The sequence below is a fragment of the Orycteropus afer genome, unplaced genomic scaffold, assembly GCF_000298275.1.
Source record: "Orycteropus afer afer isolate SDZICR_OR568_19922 unplaced genomic scaffold, OryAfe1.0 scaffold00047, whole genome shotgun sequence".
Taxonomy (NCBI): domain Eukaryota; kingdom Metazoa; phylum Chordata; class Mammalia; order Tubulidentata; family Orycteropodidae; genus Orycteropus; species Orycteropus afer.
The window spans coordinates 7,309,071-7,324,661 of NW_006921634.1; positions in this window are offsets into that span (position 1 = coordinate 7,309,071).

The following is a 15,591-nucleotide window of genomic DNA, read 5'->3' on the forward strand; positions in this document are numbered from 1 at the left end:
CAATAGGAGCCTGCCAAAGGTTCCAAATAGCATCTCTTATCTGCCACTGCCACTTGGCATTGTACCATTGGATCAGCTGGATCATATGGCTCAAGTAGTAGCGTGGCTTGCACGGCAGCCAGAACTTGTCACAGAGCCTTCTGTTGTTCTGGGCCCCACTCAAAACTAGCAGCTTTTAGAGTCATTTGATAAAGAGGCCTGAGTACCACACCCAAATGAAGGATATGTTGCCTCCAAAATCCAAAGAGGCCCACCAAGTGTTATACTGCCTTTTCAGTTGTGGGAAGAGCCAGATAAATTAGTAGGAATATCTCAACATGCCCACATCACTGGACCCCTAGAAATTCCACTGATGTAGAAGGCCCCTGAATTTTTCATGTTAATATTTTCATGTTAATTTCCCACCCTCTAGAATGCAAATCTCTCACCAATAAGTCTAGAGTCATTGATATTAATTCCTTTCTTGGCCCAATGGCATACTGTCATCAAGTAATGGACCAATGTGTCATCTTATGGAAAGGAAAGGCAATCAAGATCCCTATGGACTAAATTATGACATAGTGCTGGAGAGTTGATAGACCCCTTGGTAACATGGTAAAAGTATATCATTGGCCCTGCAAGCTGAAGGCAAACTGCTTCTGATGATCCTTCAAAATTGGAATTGAAAAAAAAGCCATTGGCCAGATCAATAGCTGCATACCAATTACCAGGAGATGTATTAATTCACTGAAGCAATGAAACCACACCTGGAACAACAGCTTCAGTTGGAGTCACCATATAATTAAGTTTATGATAATCCACTGTCATTCTCCATGATCTGTTTTTTGCATAGGCCTAATAGGTGAGTTAAATTGCAATGTGGAGGGAATCACCACCCGTGTATCTTTCAAGTCCTTGATGGTGGTACTAACCTCTGTAATCCCTCCAGGAATACAGTATTATTTTTACTTACCATTTTCCTAGGTAAGATAATTCTAATGGCTTCTTCTTGGCTTTTCTGACCATATTAACCCTAACTCTACATGTCAGGGATCCAGTGTGGGGGTTCTGCCCATTGCTGAGTATGTATATTCTAATTATGCATTTTAAAACTGGGGAAATCACTACAAGATGGGTTCAGGGACCCATTAGACCCACTGTGAGATGGACCTGAACCAAGACTCTAACTTGACCTCCATATACCCCTACTCTGTCCGGTGGGCCACAGTGATGTTTTGGGTCTCCTGGTAGTGTAGTGCTTAATGCATTTGACTGATAACCAGAAGGTTGGCAGTTCAAACCCACCACCCACTCCATGGAAGGAAGACTGGGCAATCTACTTCCATAAAGATATATCACCTTGGAAACCCAAAGGGGGTCACCATGAGTCATAATCAACTTGATGGTAGTGAGGGTTTTTTTTGTTTTGTTTTGTTCTTAGAGTTAGTGTCATTCAGAGACAGTATCCAGTATCCAGCAATCCTAAAAAAGTCTCATTATTTCCTTTTCCCCAATGAACAGTCATTCTTGTAAAAGGCCATAGATCCCTCTGGGGAAGGCTGGGAGACCGATTAACAATATAAACTTTTGGCAGTGTGGTGGGGTCCTTCCTCAAGGGGACTCAGCCTCTCCTTCATTCAAGGGTTTGTGAGTCTGTAAACTGGCTCAAGTGTGGGAATTGATCAAAGGGCATGACTCTGTATTCTGGTATTTCAATTTAGATTGCTGTTCACTTGACCTAGAATTCTGCTTGTACAGATCAAGTAAATATTTAGAAGATTTCCCATCTATTTCACTCTTAGAGACACCATGCCTAAGTAGCCAACGTCATAAGTCCATACAAGTCAGACTATTCTGATTACTGCTTTGGCTCTGCTGTCCATTACAGTAAACATGCCCACCTTGTTTTTGTCAGATAAGTGCTGCCACTTGGCCTCTACCACCACAGGATCCAATCAGCCCTGTTGTAGTTGGATGTCTTAATTCACTTAGGGCAATTCCCACTGTCAAATCTGGCTTACATAAAATAGCAATCACAGCAGTCTTCAAGAATGCTAGAGCTTCCTTCACAAATTTATTCCTCTGGGCACTCCATTTGTGGGTCTATGGGACTAAATCTGATAAATCCATTCTAATATGTCAATTTCCCTAAGTCTTTGGACACCTTCTACCAAGGCAGGTCTTATGCTTCAACTAAGTATAATCCATGCTTCAGTAAACCAACCAAATAAACATTAGATCCTTTCCTAACCTCTCTACCTAAACCACTGAATGAAGAATCTATGCTTAGTGGATCCAAATCAATAAATTCAAACTGATCCACTGTTATGTTCCTTGCACCATTATCCCACACCCTTAATAGCCATTCCCGCATGTATTCTCCAGGTTTCTGTTTGTACATACTAGCAAAATCAAGCAGTTTTTTTCAAGTGTAGCATGCCTTATCCTGGATCACACTTTGTACTTCACACTTTGGGGCTCGCTGGGACTTGAATCTAGTTACAGGTCTAGAAGCAACAATGGGGGGTTGTGGTGGTTCCTGGGAACATTCAACAATGTCTTGTAAGACATATACCTTAGACAATGCCTCAGACAACACCCTGGGTGATCTCTCAGACAATGATTCAGTATGCATAGTTGGGTTAGTCTCATCAGTTAGGGGTAAGAGGGCTGGTTGTGCGGGCAGGAGTGATTCAACGAAAATTAGATGTTCCATGTATTCAGCTTCCTGATTATCTGCCCATATGTCCCCATGCCAAGTTTTAGGATGCAATTTCACAATCAATGCTCTCACTTTAACTTCAGACACTATCTGAGGTTGCCAATTCAGCTGGCATTGTAATTCAACCACTCTTTTCTGTTTTTTTAATCGTGATTGGGGTGAAAATTTACAGAGCAAATTCACTTTCCATACAGCAGTTCACATACACTTTGTCTCATGACATTGACCACAATTCACCACAATGCAACAGCTCCCCTCCCACTTCCTCCCAACAGTCACCTCTTCCCTATGTCCATCCCTCCATGCACCCCTATCCCCTGACCTGTCTACCTGTGCATAAATGGCCCTTCTTTCTCCCATAATTGTTCTCTCCAAGGAGTGTATTTACCTCAAGTTAATGTTCAACTCCTATGCCTGTCTTTTGCTTGGCTGGAAACCACAGGTGTGGGTTCAATTCCAGACCTGAAGGGCAGCTAGGGGCCATAGTTTCAGGAGTTCTACGAGGCTTATCAGACCAGCAAACCTGGTCCTCTCTTTTCTATTTTCCAAATGCTTTTGAGTTTTGCTCCACATTGTTCTCCCTCTCTATCCAGGATATCCTACATAGATCCCCCTCCAAGTGGTTGACAGTGGTAGCCAGGGACCATCTAGTTCTTCTGGTCTCATAGTGGTATAGGCTGCAGATCTCATGGTGTATCAGCCACTCTTATGATAAGACTCTGGGTTTCGTTATTGGCAATATCAGCTCTGGTGCTACAAGAGATAAGGCTTTCTTTCAGGGCACAACTGGACATAGAAGTCTTTTATGTGCTACTTGAGCTGTAACTGTGAAGCCCTGAACATTCTTGCACCACTGTGTCTAGTATAAGTAGAACCAACCAACTACTTTCCTTATACTCTTCATTCTGACAATATTGCAGAAAATTATCAAACATTTGATCACCCAGAGCCTCACTTCTCAACAATACTTTATCTATTGGTGGTGCTATTTTGTGTATTAATGTTGCCACCTCATGCCGTGGATTAGTAGTGCCCTCTTTACTAATGGAGGCAGAGTCAGAAGTGCCTTTATGAGTAATCAAACTTGAGAATCAATTTAGAAAATTCATCCTTTTGATTTTGTTTCTATACCCCACTCATGATACCAAGTGTCTTAGGCTGAGTTCTCCAGAGAAACAAAACTAGTGAAGCATATATATATATGTCTCAAGGAAATGGCTCATGCAGTTGTAGAGGTTGGCAAGTCCCAAGTCCACAAATCAAATGTCAAGCTGGAGTCTTCTCTTAACTTACAAAGTTGCAGGGGATGACAAATTCAAGATTGGCAGTTCATATAGCAGGCTGCTGGCTGCTGAGGCTTACAGCTGATTCTACCATGGAGGTGATTACACCACATTCAATCTTATTATGGGGAATAACTACATCACAACTGCCAAGCCACTCAAAATCACAGCCCAGTCAAGATGACACACACCCTTAATTAACTACCACAGTGATTTTAATACAGTGCAGAAATATACGTAACAGGAACAAAGGGAAGAGAAGTTTTCCAGAAGGAAGTGACACCTGACATGAATCTTCAAGAAGGAGGGAAAGGCATCCCAGAAAGAGCAAAGCCACAGGGTTAATAGTATCATGGTGTGTTACTACAGTGTATCTTAATGTTGGGATTCTATAAAGACAACAAAATGACTTGTTGAGAATAATCAAACTCTCTGTGGAACAAGGACCATAATGAGACTTCTATACAATGATATGGTGTGTAGGTGTATGTTTGTGTGTATTATGTATATGTATGTATCTACATATACATACACACATGTATAAATAGAGTTTATTTTATATATATGTATGTGTATATGTATTTGTTTATTTAAAATAAAAAAAGCCAAAAACCCCAAGTTCTCTGCTTCTCCACAAAATGACCACAGATAGGGAAAATTGTTATGTGGCCAAGTCAAGCATACTGGAAATCTCAACCGTGGCAATTCCCAAGAAGGAGCTTTGAGGAAGAGAAGTACAAGTGACTTGGCAAGGGGTGGAAATACTCTTGAGTCCTCAGATTGCATTTATTTTGGAAGGAAACTAGTAGAGGGTGTATACAAGGTAGAGGTTGTGAAACCAAATATGAGCAAATTAAAAGAGTAACCAATTTGAAGCAAATTCAGGCTGAGCAGGAGATAAGGGGCAGTTCCCATGAGGGATGAAGTCAGGTCCTGAACCAGCACTGGCACCTCTTACAATTATTCTGCTAATGACCTACAACCAAAGAAAGGAAAAGCGTGTGGCCCAATCCTGGCCAATGAAAGATGTGTGGAAATCATTACTTCTGTTTGCCCAATATCCCCATTTCTCTCCACTTCTGCTAGGAGAAGATTTTATATCCTGGTTCCTTTGTGGTTTAGTTGTTAGCTGCTGTCAAGTCAACCCCTGATCCATAGTGAACTCATGGACAAGGGACCAAAACGCTACCAAAGGATTTTCATTGGCCGATTTTTGGAAGTAGACCATCAGACTTTTCTTCTTGATCCATCTTGGTCTGAAGACTCTACTGAAACCTGCTTAACATCATCAACACTCCAGCCTCCACTAACAGACTCGAGTATTGATGACGTTAACAATGCGTGAAGTACGTTGGCCAGGAATTGAACCTGAGTTTCCCACAAAAAGGACAGAGTCCTATCACTGAACCACTACTGCCCCATTGTGGTTGAGTGGAGCTGATGATGTGTCATGAGCAGAAATGATGTGTCAAATCTAAGATAGAACATTTAACTGATGGTGTGAGTGTCTCCGGAGCTCCTTCCCTCTGGAATAGTTGCTGGCAACATCCTGGTATTCTTGGTTTAGAGAGAAGCCTGGACATGGTGGATGGTGATATGACTATTATATCAAGTCTTTACCAACCCATTAACTAGGAAAGGAGGGATAAGACTGGGGGAAGGAACTGCCATAGTTTGAGTTCTCCCAGAAGCAGACCTTGAAACAAGGATTTTAATGTAGGTAGTTTACTGGGGAGATAAACACTGGTAAGGGAGAGAAAAGGTAAGAAAAAGCAAGGCCGCCAGTAAGGGGGTGTTATAAAGCAAGTTACTGCTATGGACAACTGGAGCTTAATCCTGTGGGAACTCTGGGAGACTATATAAAACACCCATCTCAGGATTACCCCACTGAGGCAAGAGGGAGCTGGAGTATTCATAAACTAGTGTCGGTGAGTGCTGTCTTAGGTGTTAATTCCCTGATGAAGATCCATGTAGGTGGACTCAGACACTTTTTGAGGCCCACAAGTAAATAGATGCAGAGGCTGGCTTTTGAACTTCAACTTGCAGGCTATGGGCACAATAGTATGTGTTACAGGATCTAACATTGATTGAGCCACTACTATTTGCTCTACACTGAACATTAACAAAAGCTCTGTGAGGCCGCTATTAACATCCAGTTGACCTGAATCTCAGGAACTTGCCCTCAGCTGGTGTGGTTGTTAAGGTTATGTGTCAGCTTGGCTGGGCTTGGTTTTGAGTGGCTAGGAAGGAGCTCTGGTGGCACAATGTCTAAGATGTTTCACTGCTAACCAGAAAGTTTTTATTGTTTTGATGAGACTGCTAATCAACTCCATGGTGCAATCTACTGTGAACAGCTGAGTAGCTGCTTTAGGTATGTGGTCTGATTCCAGTATATAAGAAAAAGCTTTGAAAAAGGTCTCTGAGCTCTTGGCATGCATGGATCCTGCAATTAGCTATGTCTTCATTCAGCAGTCTGCCCTATTGTCTGACAATATTGAGACTATTTCTGGACTTGAATTAGTGGCCTGCTGTGTTGCTGAATTATCTTGAGACTGTGCCATTTTACTTGTTGACCTTAGGTTTGTCAGCTTCAGCAGCCAGCAGCTGTCTAAGAGAAGCCTCTAGCTTCAGTGGGCCAGGAGTAAGAGGCAGAGCTGAAGCCCCACATTGGGAGGCTTTTACCCAGCCCCTAGAACTGGCACTTTGAACTTAGACTTCTAGCCTCCTAAACTGTAAGAGAATAAATCCTCTTTTGTGAAAGTCATCCATTTGTGGTATATTCTGTTAGAGCAGCACTAGAGGACCAAAACAGTTGGCAAGATGAAAGATTTGAACCCAGACTGTCTGACTCTAAAGCCACTGCTTTCCCCACCAAATAATAATAATAATAATAAAACTCATTGTCATTGGTTCAATTCTGAGTTATAGCAACCCCCATTGGGTTTCCAAGGCTATAAGTCTTTACAGAAACAGACTGCACCATCTTTCTTCCATAGAGTGGATGGTGAGTTCAAACCACCAACCTTTTGGTTAGCAGCCAAATGCCTTAACCACTGCACCGCCAGAGCTCCTCTCCCTACAAGCTTCTGTAAATTCAGCAGAGCTATTCTAGACCCACAGTCCACCTGTCAATTTGTCTTTCTGTGATGACTTGCATGTTGCTGTGAGTTTGGGTAGCACTTCCTATATAAGAAGTTGTTGTTGTTATGTGCCGTCAAGTCAGATCCAACTCATAGTGACCACTCCTTGGGTTTCTGAGGCAGTATCACTATGGATATAGATTGCCAAACTTTCCTTCCAAGGAGTGGCTGGTGGATTTGAACCACCAGCCTTCTGGTTAGCAGTCAAATACCTTAGGCACTACACCACCAGAACTCTTAGACTAGGAAGAGAGACCTGGTAATCTACTTCTGAAAGTTAGCCAGTGAAAACCCTATGGATCACAACACAACAAAATAGTGAGAAAATAAAAAAAAAAAAGAAAGGAAAAGATCCTGATCATTCTCTATGAATCCCAGAAAAGCAATTGTCCAGAGATGAGCATTGCTTGTAAGAACCAAACTCACTGCCATCAAGTCGTTTCCAACTCATAGTGACCCCCATTGTGTTTCCAAGGCTGTAAATCTTTACAGAAGTAGATCCCCACCCCCCATCTTTTTTCTGCAGAGTGACTTGTGGGTTTGAACCACAGACCTTCTGGTTAGCAGGAATAGGTGACGATAGAGCCTGGTAAGACCCCCGAGGCTATGGCTCCTAATTACCCTTCAGGCCTGGAATTGAACTCATTCCTGTGGCTTCCAGCCAAACAATAGACAGGCATATAGGGTGAACATTTATTTCAGGTAGATACACTCCTTAGAATGGTCAATCATGGGAGAACATAATGGCAGTATTTTCACAGGGAGATAGCTGTGGGGGCAGGAATGCATAGACACAGGGAAGAGGTAAGTACAGGGATGAAGTTGGAAGAGAGCTGTTACATTGTGGGGAATTGCAGTCAATGTCATGAAACAAAATGTGTATGGATTGCTGTATGGAAAATGAATTTGCTCTGTAAACTTTCACCCAAATCACAATATAAATTAACAAATGAATAAAAGAAACAGATGACAAGCTTAAAGCTATCGTTGTTATTATTTCTGATTCACTGCAGTTCTTCAATTTATATTTATAATGCAATTTGAGAGGCAGCTGGTTCCTATAAAGCAACACCTCTCTGAAAACACATGTAATATCCCCCCAAGCCGGTATGGCAGATGATAAATGTGATACCCTCTATTTTTCCAGTTAGAAACAGCTCTACCTGCACATGCCCAGGCCCTATGTGTCTAAACCTGGGGATTCAAGAAACATGTTGCTTTAGTTTCCTAGTGCTGCTGTAATACAAATAACAGAAGGGGGTTGCTATAAAGAACAGAAGTTTATTTTCTCAAAGTTCAGAGGCTAAAACTATAAATCAAGGTCTTGGCTGTATCAATTCCTTCCTTGTAGGTAGTCCCAGGAGTTCCTTGGTTCCTTGGCTTGTAAATGATCCTCACATACCATTGTTCACCACTTCCCCCACCCCATGTATGGGTGTCTCTGTGTCTAATCTGTCCTCAGGGACAGTCTAATTAATGTAACAAAGAAAACTATTTCTAAACAGGATTACATCCTCAGATATGGGAGTCAAGATTGTAGCATACCTTGTGAGGCTGGCCCAATTTAATCCATGTGTTTCTCCAGAGTACGTTCCTTGATGCCCTAGCTAGAAGCACTTTCTGTCCTTTGTCTACTCCCTTATCATTTTATCTATCCCTCTACTACTTTTCTTATGACTTTCTTTCATTAGAGTTATTTTTTGTGCCTGTACCTCCTCTCCTCTTAGACTTTGGCTTGTGGAAAGGAAGGATTGTGTCTGATTTATCTTTGATACCCTGGCTTTTACCATAGTGCCTGATAACCAGTGGATGCTCAATAAATACTTGTTGTGTAAACACAAGAATGAAAAGGAATAAATGAAAGCAGAGACCCAATTCATGCTCATGGTAGTAATAACTACCATTTTCAAGTGCTGACTATGTGTTAGGCCTATGCTAATAACTTTATATCTGATTCCAAAGCCAGACAGAATACTCACCAGACCACATGAAATAAGGGGAATGGCCAAAGCTGCTCAACTTTGGGGCTAGATTGCTGAGGTGTCTGGCCCAGTCAACCAGCACATGACACCTCACCACTGCCACCATACTGTTTAAACACCCCCTGTTTAGGAGCTTTAGGGTGTAGCGCCTAAAATATTTGACAGCTAATCAGAAGGTTGGCAGTTCAAACCTACCAGGCACTCTGAAAGGGAGATGGGTCAATATATATATATACACACACACACATACACACACACACACACACACATGAAATAATCTGAATGGTTCCTTAACACCTTCTGCAAGTCTGTCCAAATTGCCTACTAAGCTAAAAAAAAAAACCAAACTCACTGCCATAGTCAGATCTGACTCATAGCGACCCCTCCTTGTGTTTCTGAGGCAGTGTCAATATGGAAGTAGATTGTCCAACCTTCCTTCCAAGGAGAGGCTGGTGGGTTTGAACTGCCCTCCTTCTGGTTAGCAGTCAAATGCCTTAGGCACTACACCACCAGAGCTCCCAAGGTTTCAAATAGGATACATTAATTGAAAGGCAAATTTTCAAATACAGAAGTGTTAATAGAAGATACATCATGTTAATATTGACTATGAACTTTACTATTTCCAAGACTTTGTTATAAGGGCTGTACATGTACCATTTAATTTGCACAATTTTACCATGACATAGTGTTAGTATTGTTATAATTTTGTAGATGAGGAAACTGAGGCACAATGTTCAGTCCTTTACCTGAGTACTCACAAGTGGGTGGCTGGTGAATCTAAGTTCTAAACCTACTGAGTCTAGCTCCAGAAACTGCACTCTTACCAACTCTATGTGGCAGTCATTTCCTGGAGAAGGCATCAAGGTCCCGAGAAAATGGGACACTTATCTTAAGAGAACAGCATGCAAAACAACTTTTAATGGTGAGGAGAAGTGGAAAGATCTGGAGCATGAGCATAACTTGAAGTCCCTTCTGAACTGGAGCATGCCGAGTACCTGCTGTATAGTTAGCAGTAGCTAGGTATTATAGGTGGCAGCCACTGGGGTGTGCAGCCAGATCTGCCTTCAGGAGAGTCTGCTGTGAGGAGGGTAGCTGGCAAATGGCCTCCAGCTGCTATAACTTCAGATTCACTGAAGCATTCATGCTGAGGCCATGCTAATTCAGAAGCACTTGCTCCTCAGAAAACCCAAACTGACACAATGAGAGACATTAAAGAAGTGAACAAATAACCCTGCTTTTGTTCAAACTGTAATCTCTCAAGAAGGTTAAATACACATTCAAGAAACCATTAAGATTGGGATATTACTCCATCATAAAAAGAAATATTATATGCCAAATGGATGAGCCTTGAAAACATGTTGCATGAAATAAGTTAATCACAAAAAGACAAATCTTGTATGTTTTCACTAATATGAAACTCTTGTTGTTGTTGTTAGATGCTGTTGAGTTGATTCCAACACTGCATACAACAGAATGAAACACTGCCCAGTCTTGCACCATCCTTCTCCTTATATTGGTCCCTCCTGATAAAATGCCACAAGTTCATGTAATGAAGTCTCACCATCCTCCCTTCTAAGAAACTGTGCTTCTGAGTATGCTTCTTCAATTTGTTCGTTCTTCTAGCAGTCTATGGTATATTCAGTATTCTTCAAAATCATACTTAATTCAAAGCCATCAATTCATCTTTGGTCTTTCTTATTCATTGTCCAGCATTCACATGCATATGAAGTGATTGAAAATACCATGGCTTGGGGCAAGCACAACTTACTCCTCAAAATGACATCTTTTCATTTTTACATTTTAAAGAAGTCCTTTGCAGATTTCCCCAATACAATATGTCATTTGATTTCTTGACTGCTACTTCCATCAGCATTGATTGTGGATCCAAGTAAAATGAAATCCTTGACAACTTCAGTCTTTTCTCCATTTATCATGATGCTGCTTATTGGTTCAATTGTGAAGATTGTTAAGGTATAACCCATACTGAAGGCTGTAATCTTTGATCTTCATCAATAAGTGCTTCAAATGTTCTTCATTTCTTCTTCATCAGTAAGTGCTTCAAGTCTTCTTTGCTTTCAGCAAGCAAGGTTGTTTTATCTGATAATGAGTCTTTCACCAATCTTGATGCTGCATTTTTCATATAGTCCAGCTTCTCAGTTTATTTGCTCAGCATACAGATTGAGTAAGTATGGTAAAAGGATACAAACCTAATGCACACCTTTCCTGATTTTCAACCACACAGTATCCCCTTGTTCTGTTCCAATGAGTGCCTCTTGGAATACCAATTGAGATGTTTCAACAAATAGATATAACACTGGAAGCACTCACTTGTGCTTTAGAAGGAGCTACCTGGCAAACCAACCAGTAGAGATCCACATTTATGGCCATTCGCAAGAAAGGTGATGAACAGAATGCAGAAATTTTGAACAATATTGTTAATATCACATGCAAGTACAATTTTGCTAAAGATAGTTAAAAAATTGTTGCAGCAGTACATAGACAGGAAACTGCCAAAAATTCAAGCTGGATTCAGAAAAGGACATGAAATGAGGGATATCATTGCTGATGTCACATGGATCTTGGCTGAAAGCAGAGAATACCAGAAAGTTGTTTACCTGTGTTTTATTGATTACGCAAAGGCCTTTGACTGTGTGGATCATGATAAATTGTGGGTAACATTTCAAAGAAAGTCAGTTCCAGACGAAACACTTAGAATATGCAAATGTATAGGAATCAGAGTTTAACAGTGGTTACCCAGGCAGGAGAGAAGGGAAAAGAGGTGGTTACCTGGTGCCGCTCTGACAAGAAATACACCACAAATGGGCTGGCCTTAACAAACAGGAATTTATTCTTACAATTTGGAGGCTTTACGTCCAAGTTCAAAGTGCCAGGCTCTAGATACTGGGTGAAAGCCCCTCAACCTTGGGGTCCAGCTTTGCCTCCTGCTCCCGGACCACTGGAGCTAGAGGCATTTCTTCACTCAGAAAGCTGCTGGCTGCTGAGGCTGAGAAGCCCCACGGTTGACAAGTAAAAATGCACAGTCCCAATGTTACCACACAGCAGGCCATTAACTTAAGTCCATTGTAAGTCCCAAGGTCAGCAGAGCATAGCAGGCTGCTGAGCAATGACATGACCAGGGTCCAAGCGTACCATAGGCTAGAGACCATTCCCAAAGGCTTCTCCTTATATACAGGAAGCAGACCACATACCCAAAGGCAGCTACCCAGCTGCTTACAGTATATTCCACCACGGAGTTGATTACCAGTCTCATCATGGGGAATACTACATCCAGTTGCCCAGCCACTCAACCAGGCCTAGCCAAGTTGACAAACATAACCACCACAGAGGGGAATCTTCATTTAGCTAACACCTAGCTTCTGTTTGTTGGAATGGAAAATATGGAAATGGTTGTTGATAACGGTTGCATGATTGAGATAATTGGTTTCATTGAATTGTACAAGTGAAAAATGTTGTCTTAGCAATTGTGTTATCCATATTTTTGCAACAATAATTAAAAAAAAAAAAGAATTGGGAAACCATTAAAGGCATCCTCAAAAAAAAAAAAAACTCACTGCCCTCAACTCAGATCCGATTCATAGCGATCCCTCCTTGGGTTTCTGAGGCAGTATCATTACAGAAGTAGATTGCCCAACCTTCCTTACGAGGAGTGGCTGGTGGGTTTGAACTGCCAGCTTTCGAGTTAGCAGTCAAATGCCTTAGGCACTATGCCAGCAGAGCTCCCAAAGGCATCCTGTAACCTCCAAAATGTATTTAGAATTCCTACTTTTTTTTCTAGGAGCTCTGGTAGCATAGTGGCTAAGGCACTTGACTGCTAACCAGAAGGCTGGCAGTCCAAACCCACCAGCCACTCCTTGGAAGAATGATGGGGCAATCTACTTCTGTAGTGATACTGCCTGGGAAACCCAAGGAGGGGTCGCTATGAGTCGGGTCTGATTCGATGGCACATAACAATAACTTTTTTTCTGGAAAGTTTTTGTTGTGCTTATATATAACCCAATAGAAAAAAAAAAAAAAGAATGAAGAGAAGTTAGGCAGAGGAAAACTAGGGCTGGGTGTTCTGGCAAAGGAAGCAAATGTGAAGACTGGTGGGAGATAGATATAGATCTGCCTGTGAGGCTGAATCTTCACTTCCCCCAGAAGATGCATTGCTGTCACCTGGTGCCAGAAGGTATGCTCTTGTGGCTCCTCACTGGGAGACCTTGTTGTGATGAGATGTGGGGGACCATGCTAAACAACATCCCTATAAAAGCAACAACGTGGACAGTGGTATTTCAGTGGTAGAATTTTTGCCTGCCATGTAGGAGACCTAGGTTCAATTCCCGGCCAGTACACCTTATGAGCAGCCACCACCTGTTTGTCAGTGGAGATTTGCATGTTACTACAACACTGAATAGGTTTCAGAAGAGCTTCCAGGCTAAATGGACTAGGAAGAAAGGCCTGATGATCTGCTTCCAAAAATCAGCCAGTGAAAATGCTACAGAGCTCAGTTCTACTCTGACATACTTGGGGTCTCAATACATCAGAATCAACTCTATGGCATCTGGTAGAAACACCAACTCTCTGGCCAGATGTTTTGACTCAGTCTCTGAAATTTCAAAGGAGAATTTTAACCCTGTGATCTCCAGTGATTGACAAGGCAGTTTAAAATGGGATAGCCAGGGGTTAGACCCTTGGCAGCTAACAATAACAGCAATAACACAAAAGCTATAACAGGATATTGCCTCTGGCTGCTTTTCCTGATGAGCTACAATGGAGAACAATGGCCTACTCTGAAGAGCCATTTGGTAAAATTAATTCTTCAGGGGCCAAACTGATAGGGCCCAATATTGCATCTACTTCATGGTCTAGCTTGAGGCAATGATAAAATTAATAACATGTAGATCTAAGTGTTCTTCATTCATTCTCCCACAAACTTTTCTTCTCACAAATCAAGCTTTTAAAATGATTAAGAATTTTGTGGGGCCGGAAGTATGATTGTTACCCATTACTCTAAGTAATAAATCCATATCCTTTTGTCAATTACCAGAGAGCACAGAGTTAAAATTTTCCTTTGAAATTTAAGAGACTGAATCAAGACATGTGCCCAGGGTTGTGTTTTTACTAGCTGCCATTGAGTTGATTCTGAATCATGGTGACCCAAAGTGTGTCAGAGCAGAACTATATTCCCTAGGGTTTTCAGTGGCTGATTTTTCAGAAGTAGATTACCAGGTCTTTCTTCCAAGATGCCTCTGAGTGGACTCAAGCCTCCAACCTTTAGGTTAGAAGCTGATCAGTTTAACTGTTTGCACCATCCCAAATATGCACTAAACAGGGAAGGTTGGAAGATAAGAGGAAGATAGAGGGGAACTACATGTGCTACTCACCAAAATAAGATGTTTTTGTGTAAATTGTTATGACAATTGAACATGATGTCCCTTGCAACCATGGTCCAGGACCCTCAGGCCCAGCAACTCAGTCCTTAAAGGTGTATGGTGGTGACTAAGAAGCTATCATAACTTTGCCCTCGACCAGCCACTCCTCAGGAGGCAGATGGGGCAATCTACTTCTGTAGAGATACTGCCTCAGAAACCCAAGGAGGGGTCGCTATGAGTCGGGTCTGATTTGACAGCACATAACAACAAACAACAATCTCTATTATGTATGTGGACATTTTTATAGCACATACAAATATGTATGTAGAAATATCATCTGGCAAACCTCTCTTTGGTCATGGGTATATTCCCAAGTTTGCAAGCTGCCATCTAAGATATAACTGTGGTCTCTCCTCATCTGGAGAAAAGAAGAGTGAAGAAAATCAAAGCTGCATGAAAACAACTAGTCCAAGGAACTAGTGGACCATGTGAACATCAGCCTACATGACCTTGAGACCAGAAGAACTAGATGGTGCCCAACTACCAATGCCAACCACTCAGAAAAGGATCAAAATCGAAGATGCTGGATAGACTCAAAACTACTCACTGCCATCAAGTCAATTCTAACTCATAGCAACCCCCACTGGGTTTCTGAGGAGGTAAATCTTTATGGAAATAGATTGCTCCAGCTTCCTTCTGTGGAGCAGCTGGTGGGTTTGAACTACCAACATTCTGGTTAGCAGTCAATGCCTGAGGCACTGTGCCACCAGAGTTCCTTATCCTGGATAGAGGAGGAGAAAAATGTGGAACAAAACTCAAAACCATAAAAAAGCCCAGGATTACTGGTCTGATAGAGATTGGTGAAAACCCCAAGACTATGGCCCCTAGTTACCCTTAGAGCCTAGAATTAAACCTTTTTTTTTTTTAAATCATGATTTGGGTGAAAGTTTACAGAGCAAATTCACTTTCCATACAGCAGCTCATATATGCTTTGTCTCATGACATTGACTACAATTTCCTACAATGCAACAGCTCCTCTCCCACTTCCTCCCCATAGTTAACTCTTCCCTGTGTCCTTCCCTCCCATGCACTCCAGCTGCCCAAGTTGTCTCC